The sequence below is a fragment of the Drosophila ficusphila genome, unplaced genomic scaffold, assembly GCF_018152265.1.
Source record: "Drosophila ficusphila isolate 14025-0441.05 unplaced genomic scaffold, ASM1815226v1 contig_791, whole genome shotgun sequence".
Taxonomy (NCBI): domain Eukaryota; kingdom Metazoa; phylum Arthropoda; class Insecta; order Diptera; family Drosophilidae; genus Drosophila; species Drosophila ficusphila.
In genome coordinates, this window is record NW_025064737.1 from 1,952,415 (window position 1) to 1,968,266 (window position 15,852).

Sequence of the window (15,852 nt, forward strand, 5' to 3'; positions counted from 1 at the left end):
AAGGCAGCGATGCGAGTTGGCCAAACAGACCAAACGAACTTGGCCAACATCTCCGATGGCTTCATGGCATTTTTTCGACAATTAAAATTAAAATTCAAATGAAATGAAGGGCTGCGTGTGGAAGTGTGTGTGCGAGTGCGAGTGTAGTGTGTAGGGAAACCACAACAGAGAGCAGGTCCTGGCGAGGACAACAGCAAAGCAGACCGCAGCAACCAGAAAGCCAAACAGAAGCGCTGCGCAGCAAGGAGTCGACTTGCTTGTTGACGGCGTCGTCTGGGCCAGGAATTTGTGCAAATATGTAAATGAAATTGTACGACTCGACTCGGCACACACACTCGTTCACCCGCACCCGCATCCGAATCCGCATCCGCATATGCCAGCTGCAACATCCAAGGCGGCAACATCCACGGCAGCAGCAACAGCAGCACTTGAGCAACGTGCAACCAGCAACCAGCAACCAGCAAGCAGCAACCTGCAACTCGCAACTGGCAACCGGCAACTTGCAACTTGGCGAGGTGCAAATGGGTCTGTGTGGCTTGCTTTCGCAGGTAGTTCGTTGACTTCTGAAGTTCCTCGTCGGCGGAGGGCGGCGCACTTTGGCGCTACATTTATTACATTTGTAATTGTTGTCAGTCGGAGTTGCCACTGCCACTGCTTTAATTACCAGGCCCGTTCCGAATTTCACTTTCCCAGAACTGGGGAAAGTTCATTTCCGTTGTCTATCCTTGAAAGCGAAAAACGATTTATAAGTCCGGCTTTATGTTCTGGGATCCGACTTAGATTTTTCAATTGGTCAGATAAAAGTATTAAGCATTTTCAATTGAATAATCAGCTACAGAAATATAAACTAAGTAGTTTTTCAATGAAATAAAATTATCGCAAGAAAATTTTTTTTGGTATCAATTTAAATATATTTTTTTTTATCATGTAAAAGCTGATAGAATTTTTAAATGTTCCATAACTAAGCTAATCTATTGGAAATAAAAACGTAATGAAGCTTATTTAAAAAAAATCCAAATTGTGATGTAGTAGCTAAAATATATATTGCGTTTTTGTCATTTCGAAATCCAGGGGATTGGCGGGATTTTGTTCGTTTAATAACTAAGTTAAACTCCTGAAAATAATAACTTGTATTAAAAAAAAAAAAAAATGTATCCACACCAGCAAATTTAAATTCGCTAATAAAATCCATTGCGGAACAAACTTCTACACTGGTGTCAACTGCAATTTGGGGGCGCGTGTTAGCGGAAGTCGTTGCCAATCGAAGGAGCTTCCTGTTCCGCTGGCTTTTCGCCTTCTGCGGCTCCGCATTTAGCGAACTCCTTTGACTTTCCCTTTTAGCCGACTTGGTTGCCCGGATTTTGTGCACCTTCCTGCATGCGAATTTTGTATTTAAAATGCCTCTGCATATTTCATTAACGTTTTAAAAATGCATGAGCTGCTAATTGAAAACGTTTGTCGTGCCCCAACGCACACAAACGGACCCATACGAGGATATTCCGGGCTCAGTGGTGCGTAGAGGAGTGAAGGGGGTGGGGTAAAAAAGGTTAAAAGGTGCCACCGTGGCACTCAAAAGCCGGGCAACATAGTTTAGCACTTTGCTCCGCCGTCGCCCAAGAAATCAAAGCCTTCCGCCCTTTGCCATCGCTGCTAATGTATGCGACCTGCACTCAGAGTTCGCCTATAACACGGCCAGTCCTTCGGTTCTTGGTCCTGGGTTCTTGGTCCTGGGTTCTTGGTGCTTGGTTCTGGGTATTGTGTGCGAGAATACCTGGACACATGTACACACGGGGTCCTCGGGGTCAGACCCACACACACACACTGGCACACCTTCAATCACTTCCGCTGAACGATGAAGTAGCTCTTTTGCACGCTATTATTTTCCTGGATCCCGCCGTAGAGCCTCAGTCGTAGTCGTATGTAATTGGAACGTGTGGGAAATATCAAGCGACGGCACAAGTCAAAGCTGAAGTTGGCCTACACTCGAATAAAATGATTCCAGGGCGAACGGCAACTTTATATATAACAATTATGAATGGAAACGGACAATATACAACTTCTCATTCTGAGCAATTCAAACAATTGTTTGCAATCAAAAGGAAAATTAAGTAGAAGTATTCCAAAGCTACCAGAAAATATAATTATCAACCTATTTGTAAATCCAAAAATTTTGTTTTTATTTCATGCAACCCTACGTAATCCGCCTAATTTGAATATTGTATTTATTCACCGTGTACCTTTTGCTAAAGTCGCTTTAGCAGCGGCCCTGTTTTGCCGGATGTCCTGTTGGAAGCGTAAATAGGCATAAAACAACGAAAAGAACATTTCTATTACCCCTTCGTTGGCCGCCTGGCATTTGTCTGGCCGAAGGCCCAAGCGAGCCGTGAAAACTTGTCTAAAGTCCTGCGGCAGCGAGGCGGAAACGCTGCCAGGAGCTGTCTAATGGCTACGCAGCAATCCAACAGAAATCCAGCAGAAGCCCAGCAGAAATCCAAGTCCAACAGCCATCAGCGATCCTTTTGCATAGGCGTTTCAATTCGCCGGCAATGCTAATTTCCATGGCAACGCGAGCAGCCAAAACGCCACCGACGGCAGCTCATTATGCCACGGCTTTTGTTCCGCCTTGGCAGTGGAAACGCTCAAGTGGAAGTGGAAAACGAGTTGGCTGCCACCTCGTCCACTTGACACCTGGCTTGGCTCCGACTGCTTTGCAGCTCGTCCTGTCGACGAGGAGGAGCAGCTCTCCTGCAACCGCAAAAGCTTGCTTAGCCAGTCTTAAAGTCGCGACTCGAAAAGAACAAGGAGCTGAGCCGGAGACAAAGCAAAAGTAGCCGTGGCCAAGTGCCAAATACACGTGCACCTTGCTCGTACCGTCCTCCTTTCAAAGGACCCGCGCAGGACGATAAACTGCTTTTAGTCAACTTTAGTTACTTTGGTCAGTGCCCGTCGCTAATGCAGGACAAGAGTACTGCGAGAAAAGCGCAGAAGAATAAGGATAGTCTTTTTTGAACTATCCCAACTTATACAAAACCGAGAAAATATTTGTGATTCCAGTACCTTAAACATTACCGCAAAACAAATCGGACACAACTTTTGAATTGATATGAAATATGTTTGCCAATTAAAGTGTATTTATTAAATGTCTCTAGTGAATACACTAAAACTATTAAAAATATATATTTAATCACAAGCCAAACAAATTAGATAAAAAACAACTTCAATAATTAGTTACACTTACACAATTATACCTTTATTACCTACTTCATTATTTATCTAAAATGATTTAAATCAAAAATGAATTAAATTTCAAATATGATAATATAGATTACAGACTCAAAGAATAAATGAAGAACATGCAAACTAATCTTAAAAGTTGGAAAGCTAAATGCATAACTAACTTGTTATCTGATGCTTGGTTCTGTTTAATCCACTTGGTTTCTTGGGTAACGATCTTTCTCCGGGTGCATTGTCTGTGAAGTTCTACCTCGTTCCTCTGCTTCAAAAAAAAAAACAACTCCAGCTTGGAGCTGCTGGTCCACTATTTACAGCTTTAGTTTTGTGCTTTTCGGCGTGTTTTGTTTGTTTGGCTCGTGTGTTTTGTCATGCCTCTTATGTCCTGCTCCGAAATGTGTAAACAACTTTGGGCGCTCAGCCAAGTGCAAGGTGTACAGTGTGCCGTATTCAGTACATACTGTACACTGTTCGCTGTGTACTGTACAGTGCACGCACACACCGATGGCAGGAGGAGCATCACGTGCCACGCTCCATGTCGGAGTTTCGTAGTTCCTCCTGGTTTCCAGTTCTTCTGACCAGCGTCCGCCGTTAATCCGTGATGTTTGTTTACCTTGGCGCCGGGTCCGGGTAGCCAACCTCCCTCTCTTTCCCTTCTCCTGCAGTTCGGCCACCTTTACGGTTGCGACTACGGGTATTTGGGTGTACGGGTACGCCAAAGGAGCCCATTTATCTTGCGAACGCAATAACAACGACTTAGCCGAAGATTTGGTGCAGCCAGTGTGCAAATCCATTAAATGCATTGTCTCGATATGGAGTCGGGCTTAACGAGTGTGTCACTCTGTTTGCCGCCGCTTGGCATATATACTAAGCTAAGTACATATACTAAGTCACGGCTAAGCGAAAGGCGAAAGAATGGAAGAATACTTTTCAGGGGTTTTATTCATTTTACTTAAAGTTTAGTTTAAATTCACAAATTCAGGATGTGATAAGTCACTATTTTATAGTTTCAGCAAAAGAAAATAGTTCAACTCTAGCATATGGGACTAAAAGCAACCGTTTAACTTTAACCAATAGCAAATATTATAACAAAGTAAACTATAAAGTTAACTCAATCGCAAAATAAAACTTCTATAAACCGTTTTATAAAATATAAATTCTGTATAAATAAGCTCAATTCTATTTGTATTTATTGACTTTAAAAATATTAGCCTATGATTGCTTGCTAATAATGATTGCTCATGGGTATCGAATGTATTTAGATAGCACAGTAAAAATATAAACATTAACCTATTTGACCAATTTATTAGTGAGCAATTAAAGACATCAGCAGGAACCATTGACATTTGAGCTATTTGCACAATCAATTAATTGATTCAATCGAACTGCGAATTGTTTGAACAATCAACCATCGAAGGATGAGATGGAAGTCGCACTGAAGCACCGAGGAAAGGTTTTTCAAATTTAATTGTGTTTCCGTGGCGGTGCAATTTTTGAATTTTTAATCGGTTCAACCGCTTTAATTCGCATTTAAATTAATTAAAATCACTTGCGACCAGACTGAGACAACAACAACAACTGCTCGACAACGGCGAGGGAAAAACCCCAAATTAACTTTGCAGCGATACGGAATACAGAATCGGAAAAGCCGCAGCTGGGTCTCGAATCGGGAAAGCGGGGAAATCGGGGGAAAATCGGCAGGCAGTGGGGATGGAATCGAGGGCCCAGCAGGTGGCAAGCGGGGGATACAAAAGGCGCGACCGCAGAGCCGAGGGGTTGGGGGCTGGGGGCGTGGCCAGGAGCCAGGAGCCTGGGACAAGGACTCCATGTTGCATTTTATTTTAATAAAGACTTTTAATTGAATTTTCAATTGTTGCGCTGGCTTCGATGGGGCCGTGGCATCGCTGCATCGCTTGTTGTTGGCCGTTGTAATTGTTGTAATTATTGTTATCATCATTACAATGTTATGTAGTATCGGCCGCGGTTGTCGTTGTTGTCGGAGCGGCGCAAAAAGCGCAAGTGTGCGGTTAAACAATTACACGGGGGGCAGCGATAAGGCCGTCCGACCGTTGGTCCGTCCGTCCGGCTGATCACTCAGCCCACGTGCCCGGATGGGCTGTCCGTCCGGCCCATCGCGAATCACGAATGGCGTTCGCCACTTCCGGTTCCGCTGGCGCTGCCGTCGCTGCTTAGCATTGCAATGCCATAAAAATTAATAAAAGGGATTCGGCCAGCCGCTTTTTGCCATTTTCCGCGCGCACCGCGTTAAATCAATGAACGTGGCAACAATTAAAATATTCTGCCTGTTTCCGTTTAACCAGCGACAAAATTTGCCGTCCACATTGTCGGTCAAGCCACTGGGGGTATATCGGACTGCCAACTATATGAAAATTACAAAATTTTTTATTATTACCATAAATAATTGGATTGAATCATTTATATTAATCGCGTATGAAGAACAATTAATGTGGATTATATTTGGAATTCGGGGTACATTTGTTTTATTTTTTGATATACTATTCAATATTTTTGATTTAAAACTATACTTTTTAAGGAATTGCGTTTTATTAACGACTTACTAAGCATTTTAAACAAAAATATGTATATAGAAGAAAATATTATAATTTATTGCACAATCTTAGGGGGACCATTTTTTTTATTTTGTTTTTAAATTTAATTTAATCGACTTTGAAAACTTAGACTTTGCTTTTATAATTTAGGAGCTTAATATTTTATTTAATTGTGTCAAATTTCAGCACCACGCTTGTCGAAAATTATTGGGTAATCATAGTTCGCATACAGGGCTCTCCTCAATCTTTTTGCTTTATCTTGTGTAATTGCGGAATTTCAATAATTTATTTATTATGTGTAAATAAAACACAGAGCACAGTTATTAATTTTTAATTTTCTCCTCAATGTTGCTTTTGTGAACGCAGGCGTTTCATTGTTTAATGTTCCACATTTTTTCGCTTAATTTTCAAGCTCTTTATTGCACTTAAAGGCAAGTACTCAGCCCCATCCATACAACCTCTCCTCCTCTGTATAAATTCGCTGAAAACTGCGAGTGCATAAAATGCAATTGTTGTTGGCAATGCATTTGAACAACCATTTATTGGCCAGCATTGTGGGCCGAGAATTTTGTTTTACAACATTTTCAATTAGTTGGCGAGGCAGTTTATTGGCTATTGTTTCCACGCTAAGTACCTCCGAACGCACCCGCAAATTCAGCGATAACATCGGAACCCAGACACTCTTTTGTTTTTTTTCCAGTTGGCAATAATAAACAAATTGAAATGTTTACACACTCGCTTTGCGACAAGTGTTTGTGTCTATATTTAAAATCAGATTGTAAAAGTGAAACAATCTATATAATCTTATTTAATACGCAAGTTCAAGCAGGCGTGCTGATATATTTCTACGGTTTTATTTCATAAAAATTATAGTTTTGATACAATATAAAATTGAATAATAAAATTAAAAAATGATTTTACTTTTATTAAAAATAGAAATATTTGTTATTACAGTTGTACTCAAATATGATATAAATATTTTTAGAGTTTTACATGGTGTACATGCACTAATCCATTTTGCCGGTCAGTTGGCTTATTTTAATGGATATTTCTGCAATCCGCAGCTCACTTCAGCCCGCCTGAGTTGATTTGAAAAGGCTTCTCACTTGGCTGGCAATACTTTTCATTAAATGCAGCTTAAGATGAGGCTTTTGAGCCAGTATGCAGTACACAAAGTGTTTGCTGCATCGAATTAATTGGGTGCAATGGAGACGTCTTCCTGTGACGTGCAATAAAATTTTAAATTGAGTTTCAATGACTGCAGGGCGGGGCTGGGGTCTCGCAAATGGTTCAAATTAGTGCAGCTCGCACATTTGCACATTTGCATCTGCTGCTGCACAAACGAGATAAATCAGACGATGATGTTGGGCGGGGGCGGCGGGGAAGCCGTAATTACCTTGCCAAAGTGTACGGGCCAACTTTGCTCATTTCCGGAAGGAAAGCGTGGAGGGCGCAAATTAAAAAAGATGAAGTGAAAAAAGCCCTGCGTCTACAGTTTGTCCATTTTCCGCTTTTGCCCTTTTTCGGGCGAACCGTCGAAACAAAACTCGAGAACCGCAGACCAAGGGCGACCGAACATAAGAATCCCGTTGGGGTCAGAGTCGCAGTCGCAGTCGCAGTCGCAGTAGCAGTCGGAGCATGTGAAAATCGAATTTCCACCGGGGAGATGGAACCTTCAGCAGTTGCACAGCTGCAGGCGAGTGGCGAAAAGCGAGAGGTGAGAGGTGAGTCGGCGAGAGGGGAAAGCAGCATTAATTAAAATTTGAATGCAAGCTCAAAGGAAAGCGCAAATCCGACAAATTTTTCATAGGCTAATAAACTTGAATGCCACTCCGGCAGAAGGAGAGCAATCCGGCCTGACACCTGCCATCGGAAAAGCCGGCGAACTAGAAGCTGCGCCACAAGTGCTGGCCAACAGTGTTTTTCATTTTTCATTTTTCAGTTTTCTGGTTTCAGTTTTCGTTATTCGTGTTTTGGATTTCGTTTTCTGTGTGTTCGCTTCCCATCGCTCGTTTTCGCCTTCCGCTCTTATTTATTTATTTTTTATTCTGCCGCACTGTCACCCAATTATGTCACACAGTGTACAACAAATTAATGCCTCGTTGCGTTGATTGCGTCGCCCCTGCGCGCGAAAGTATGCAATGCGAAATGAACGCGCAAGTGAAATCACTAAAAACATTTCCAGTTTGAGACTCCAGACTGCAGGCTGTAGACCACGGCCTACTGCCGTTCATTTGTATCTGTGTGCATGTAGCCAAGCCATATACCATATAGCCCACTGCCAGTTGACTCTCACTGTGACTGTGTGTCTGTCTCTGTGTGTCTGTCTGTATCTGTGTCTGTATCTGCGTCTGTGCTGATGTCTGACTGTCTGGCTGTGTGTGCGTTGATGTGATTGCGTGACAATTTCAAACAGATTTAACCGCCAATTTAAAATGAAGTCAATACACCGAGCACTGTCCAATGGCCAATGGAGAATGCACTGTGCGCCAGGTGGAACTACGGACCACAGAATACCCCGTGGTTCAGGTTAAAGGCACCGCGATGAACACAGGGAACAAGTCAAATACTGCTCAAAGCAATTATTTGCATCCATTTTCGTGGCAGTGTCAGCAAAAAAAAAAAAAGATAAAAATATATTCATTTAGATTTTTATTTCCAATTATGGTAGTTCATGTCTACAGAGCTCAAACATTGTTAACAAAAAATTGATTTGAACAACATTACCTGATCAGCCTTTATTTGTACATTATTGTAAAGGCAAAGAGCTTCTGGCGTTAAAATAATGCTTAGGGCCGCGTATAAATATTTTTCGTAATCGGTTTAGCCAATGTTGATGTTATTTATTTGTCGAAACACGATACCTAGAATATGTACTTGAAATAGTAAGGTTTTTTGTTGAAACAAATAATTTATGTATACGCAAATAGGAAAACGGAATAGAATAGAAAACAGAAAGCTTAAAGCGAAAAAATACAAATAAAACGACAAAATATAGTAGGTACTTAAATGAATTTTATTAAGAAAACCCAGATGGCAAGAATTTTAAAATATTAGTAATTTTTTAAATCAAAAGTTGACCAAGGATTACTTTAGATCCTTGGATCCTTTAGATCCTCTTTGTTTTTATTGTTAACATGTTCTTAACTCAGCGTAGCCATTTATCCACCCAAATTATTGGGAAACAAACACAAATAACATATCATTATGTATAGTTTTGTAGTTTAGTTGTTTGGAAAAATGTATTGCATGTGAGTACAGCTACTTATTGCACCCTCTGGGTCTTGTAAACCGTACATCCCGTATACCCGAGGCGAATGGCGTCCAGGGGCAAACAGATCAACGGCCCGTCAGCGGTGAAGTTGACGGCGAATGCGGCCTGGTGTTTTTCGCTTTTCGCATGAATGGCATGGTGGAAAGGGTGGAGGGGGTAGGTTGGAGCACTGGACCGCCCTGATCTGCCAAGGACTAGCTGCTGACCGGCGGCAACGGTGCGTATGTGTGTGCAGCCCATTGGCAGCTGGAAAATGCATTGTTAAATTCACGATTTTTTGCGGGTTGGCTCGACCGAGCTGGTTGTAAAGGCCTCCCTCATTGTTTTTTAACGCTTTTTGCCTTGCTGCGCTGGGCTTGTGTCAAACAAACGATTTAAATGAAATAAATTTCGATGAATCACTCAATCGGTTTAAATAAAAACGTAGCGCCTGTAATGAGATACGACGGACATCATCTGACGGGCAAACAAGTGTAATTCAATGGAGTTCCGCTCGCACTCGATAAATTCTGAATTGGGGCGGGCTCTTCAGCCGTAATCCCTGGATATCGTCCCACAAAAATACCTAAGCCAAAAACTGAGCTCTTTTAGGACAAGGCCGACCCCAGTCGGTGCTCGATATTGCCTGGTAAAAGCCTCCTAAACACATTTGCCAGCACACTGAACCATAAACCAATTGACAGGCAATCATTTGATACAAACTCAAATGTTTGAATCAAAGTGAAGTCCCAGCGTCCCGCTTTTCCCCATTTTCCTCTCTATAGTTTTGGCTTAGTGGCAATCAGCAGTGCATGTAAATACCATGACAATGCAGGGAGTTCGGGGCTAGGGTCGCAGTTGGGGAAACTGGAAGGCATTAGTCGCTACAAAGGGATCCACACACTCACCCGCACACGGGCAGCGTTTTGTCCACCTGAGTTGTCAACAAACCGTGAAATTATCAACACAAATTGGACGATGATGTCGAGAACGAGGAGCAGATTCGTTTCGTTCCTGCTGTTTTTTCATCTACTTTCTCTGTGGCACGGCTCCGACGCATATGTAAAGCTCCTTCGCCTACGAAAACCTTTTAATACAAATTGAAAATACTCGGAGCACAAAAAGGACAAACAGCCAGGACTTGTGATAAGTGGAGAGGTAACTCGAGGAACTGAAGCTGCCAACAGGTCACACTTAAAGAAAAGCAGCTCAATCTTGCATTTAAATGAAGTAAAGATTACTTTCCAGTTAATAAACTAATACTTCCATAAAATATAACACGGCATGACATGACATAAATTTAACGATATATTTAAATACTCTCTATTAAAATAACACTTTTGAAAATAAAAAACAAAGTTCAAAACAAGGTTCATAAAACGTTACGGAAAACTATTTTAGCGTGCATTCGAGCACACAGTGAGTGGCCAAATGAGTGGACTTTACGACTGTCCGGTTGAGTGGCGAAGGAGACGGCTGCTGGTGCCACTGGCGCCGGAGACCCGTCTTAGATAAGCCAATCGCATTGCCAAGGCGACGCAGGGATCCCACTTGGTCACTTGGTTAGTTGCACAGCCCCTTCCGAATCCCAGTGTCCGGGAGTCCTCGAGTCCCGACTTTACCCGTTGCATGCATAAATGTCAAGAGAGTGAAAAATTTCCACGAGATTTACTGCGACGGCGGCTATTTATCTTCGCAGTCGGCAGATGCAGCTTGGAGATAGGGAGACAGGGCCGGAAGGGCGGGGGAAATGGGCTTTATGCAGCATTTAAATGCCCTCGTTTCCGGCGGTCGGCCGACCTTCAGGCAGGCGGCTGGCCGGCTCAATTAGTTCATTACGCTAAACGTTTGCATTTCACCTAATTTCGTCTGGAGGTCTGGGCTTTCGGCCACATCCGCTGCACGCAAAGTGCAACTGGGAGCCGGAGTTTCGGAAGCAGGAGCCAGAAACGAAAACGGAATTTATTTCTCAATTCCCACTTCAATTTTGTAAATTGAATGAAAAAGCGCTTAAAAATATACAAAAGCAGAGCGAGCAGCCAGACCAAGCATAACCCAAATAGTGGAACAAAAGCACACGGAACCTGGAAAGGATACGTTTGGGGGAAAGGGAAAAGAAGGGAGGGGAAGTATGGGAGTGGGCAGGGGGCGGGGGGCGTGGCAGGGCAAGGACAGCCAGCAAAAAAAGGCAAACGAACGACGAGCAGAGCGAAAGGAAATCTTACAAATAAAACGGAAGTTAATTTACTACGTAAACCGAAAAGCATGGCGCAGCCACATCCGGGTGGAAAGAGCGAGCGAGAGGGAGACAGAGTGGGAGGGAGGAGAGAGAGAGAGAGAGCACAACATCGAACATGCTACACTGTAAGGAATTGCAGTTGGCCATTTAATTGGGCGACTTTTTGCAGCCCAGCGCCGCTTAAGGTGGCCAAATATTTGCTCTGGCAACAGAAGCCAGCCGAAAAACGATGAAGAGGTATCGGGCAGATATGGCCAAGGCTCTCCTTGGCAGGACGCAGGTCGCAGTTCGCAGTTTGCAGGACGAAGGACGAAGGAGGAAAGAGGGAGTGGGCGGCGGGACAGGTGCAGCTCGCACTTAAACCCGCTTATTACGTTAACAATTGCAAATATCGGCGCGGATTTCGCCGGCGGGCGAGACAGGATTACTTTGCATAATTTTAGGGGCATACAAATAACAGCCAAGGGGTCTCACTACCACCACCACACCCACGGAACCGCACACACTCGCACAGGAGAGTTTCTGGCATGCCAATGAAAGCATTTCGCGTCCTGGCGAAAGCGGAAGGAAATTTCACTAGCTGACTGCAGCAGCCGCAGTTTTAACCGCCTACGAATTGTTAGAACCAACAGTTGGGGTGGCCACAATAGCACTAAGAAGTTAGGATGGTATTAAATATTATCACGTATAGAAAAAATCATTAAATAAAAAAAAATAGTCATAAATGTAGCACATACAAAAGTTCTTTCAATAAAATAACTGAAAGTTTCACCTGAGAAAGAGGTTTGGTTGCGTACTTACAAATATTAAGGCTTAGATATGAATTAGAACTCACAAGAATTACCTTAATGGATAAAAATGGTTTCATAATTTTTTCTTTTTGATGATAAAGAAAGGCTACTTTTTGAAATTTTTAGGTGTTCAGTGTCAGATAAAAGAAACTTGTGGTTTTAATTAAAAAGTTGAATAATTTATGAAAATCCTTTCACATATTGTGTACTGCACAACCCTACAAATTTTATAGTGCTATAATTCTGCCCCCATCTGTGAATGTGTGAAAGCGTGTGTGGGCGGTGGGCTGGGGGCGTGGCCAAGCCACATTAGAGCAGAATGTAGGTGGCTGCGGGCAACAAAAGTATTTGTTATGCGGTAAAAATGCATAAAAATCCTGAGACCGGCATTTATTTAAATTTATGCCGTTATAACGTAATTTTGCATTACCCCAAAATGATGGCGAACACCACCACCGAAAAGGCACCACCCCCAGTCAGCGGCTCGCTGGTATTTTATTGTTGCACCACTGGGTGTGGGTGTGGCACACTTTGCTCTGGCATTTTTATACAAATTTTTGCACATTTTGCGGCCAACGCCAACGCCAACGCCGCCGACAAAGCCCAAAGCCAGAAAGTTGCGCTGCGCCTTTTATTTTGGTTAAATAAGTATTTGGCAATTGTTATTTGAACAAACCAAATTCCCGCGCCTCTTATCCTTTGTGCAGCAGGCCCACTTGAATTCATTTGCTATTATTATTTTTTTTTATCGCGTTTCAATTGTTTATCTGTGTTTACGTACGTTTTGTTTTTTTATCAGCTTTCGCGGTGGGATAATACAAAAGTTATTCATTTGTTATGCATATGAAGTAGATCCAGAAATGTGCTGTGGTTTATTGCCGCAGTTGCTGTGGCATTTTTTTGGCCAGGCACAACAAAGGAGCAGTTCGCCCAGTTAGGAGCCTGAGTGCTGCTTCCGTCGCGAATTGCCTGTGCAACTAATAGCGTTCGCTTTAAAATTAGAACCAGGTCCATTGAAATCGGTTTAAGTCAGGAACGAAAGGCAAACACACCGTGGAGCGCAGCAGAAGCAAAGCTTCCATCTGTCACTTCCAATTAGAGCGAGTCAGGTGAACTCTGGCCCCGCTGCTAATCTCCGTACATCGGTGCCCAGGTCTCCAGACTTCGGATCGGCATTCGGGGTCGCCCCAGACTCATTCAATCAATTGAAACACCGACACTGCTTTCTGTGTTTTGAATACAAATTAGCCAAAGTGGTGGCCGCCCCGCAACATGCAGCTGCCACGCCTCCAATCAGCCAGTCACACACTTCGCAAAAAGAGAGGGGGATGTGGTGGCAAGCAGTGGTAATTTCGGTATCAGGATCAAGTTAAAAACTATATTTTCTTTCAGCAATTCGTTCCTACAATTGGGTTTCGGTGAACCTGGTATAAAGGAGTTGTAAAAACCAGAAACCAGAAACCAAAACATGATTGCTCTAAAGAATAGTTATTCCAACTTTAATGTGTTGTTAGTTCCGTTCAATTGTAATATTTTAACACATAAATTATAAAGATCAAATCAATTGTACCTATACTCATACATATTGGTGGCACTGTTATCAGTACACGAACGTAATTTCTCAATAACAAAATAATGCTTTGCTTAACCTACTATATTTCTCTTTACGCCATTTCACTATTCGAATTCTGTTTTCGAAGTGCACATCTCAGCTTGTGACACTGCCATCGATGTTTGCTCCGATGAAAACGGGGGTTAATTTAAATGCAAAGTAATTAATTAGACACTTGGCTGGCAAATCAAGTAATCCAATCGGCAGCAAAGGACCCGGCGGAGGGCTAATCAAGGGCATCGTCCAGAAGGTCCTAGGAAGGCAGACCCGCAAAATGACCAGCGGACTGGCCAAATGTTCCAGTTTGAGCCATATATCAACGCGTTGGCCGACTGCCGTGTGTGCTTATCCACTCAGTGCCCAGACAATGGCAATTTCAATGATTTTGTTTAGCTCAGTGATTCGGAGAATTGAGTTCGGCTGCGAGCTGTCCACATACGTACGTACGTATTATCCATATGCTACTATATATGCTACATGCTACGTGCCACAGGCAAATTGAGAACGCACAAATTCGAATGCCTTTCAATGAATTGCTGCCAATTGGCAATGGTTAATGAAACGCTTTGTGCCGTGTCGATTGCATTTCGCAAGGGGCGAGCGGAGGGCTGACCTCGGACCGAATAATCCAGCTTCTACTATATAGTGACCGATTCCCCGCAGCTCATCTCCGGCCAGAACTGCAGCACCTTAATCCGTTCCCCCGCCTTCTGCCCCCGCATCACTTTCCATGTTTTCTTTGACATTCGAGTTACATTTTGGCCAAGTTCCATCGATTTCTGTGGCCCAGCAGTGTCGTCCTCAAAGTCTCTGCACTCGAAAAAGCATGTGTTTAGCTTTTAAATCACAGGTAAATTATTATAACACTTTAACTAATTAAAATGAATTTCTCACTCAAAAAGAAAGCAGTACCCATTTCCGGTGAGTATTTAATTGTATTTCAAAAAGTTGACTCTAATTTAAAAAATTAGTTTTTATTTAATAAAAACATAAGTGGTTGTTTTTGGTACCAATTTCTACTTTATTTGTTTTTAGTTGTTTCTCCTATATACCACTTCTTTGATTAACATCCGTCAAAGTCTGGTTTAAAGAAAATCATTTTAACGTTTCCTTTTGTAATAATGCCCCATACTCTTTACTTATTATACAATAATATCATTTGTGAAAAGAACATACAGATAGCCTACTGTGTACGCCCAACAATTTCGAGTGAGAACAAAGGACTTTTCCGAAGTGCACTGCTGGTCGTTTCAATTTTGTAATTGAGATTAGCTTTTTGGGAATAATGGAGATCAGATCATTTAATTAACTTTGTTTTCGAGCACGTCTCTGCCGCTGCGGATGTCAAGGGCTGTCTGTGCGGGCGTGGTCTTCGTATAAATGTACCATATATGTCCATGCTCATCTGGGTGTGTTCCCGATGTCCTGATTGAACTAACAAGTTCTCGGACGCAATAATTTTGCAGTCGCTGGACAGCGTTAGTGGGCTTGGTGAATGGCCTCAGTTGTCTGTTAATTTGCGGAGCAACAATTCCATTTGTTAATTCCGGCCGGGCGTCTTTTGCTAAATTTGGCAAGCAGATGAGGAGCGTCGGTCATCGGAGGCTCTGCGTCCATGTGACTCGGTTTCATTTCCGAAATTGAATTGCCAAAAATGTGGTATCAGTTTCCGCACTCGACTCGGAGTCCCTCTGCCCTCAGTTGGCTCTCAGTTGTCAGAACTCAGATCTCAGCTCCCAGTTCCAATTATAATTATGCCAGCCTCAGTTGGTCTGAAGGACTCAGTTTCCGTCGGCTGCTCGATGCGTTTTTGGGTCTATGCATTGAATTTACACTGGCTGAGTCGAGAGGATTCCGCACTTTCCGGACTTTCCGGACTTTCCTGGCTCCGACTATCTTCGTCATCGTCTGGCTGCCGCTGTTCTATTTTCACTTTTCCTTCTCGCATGGCTTAGAACGAGCCAAATTGCATTCAGCTGTTTGTTTTTATGCGCTGTCACGAGAATTCCAAACTACTTTTGAATAATTTCATTTATTTATGTTCCCCATTGCTTGGCGCAAAAGTTTCGCTGCAGTTGCTCCGATGCTCCGCTCCTGCTGTCTTCAGTCAGTCAGTTAGTCGCTTATTTATTTAGTTTTCTTTCTTGCTCCTAAAC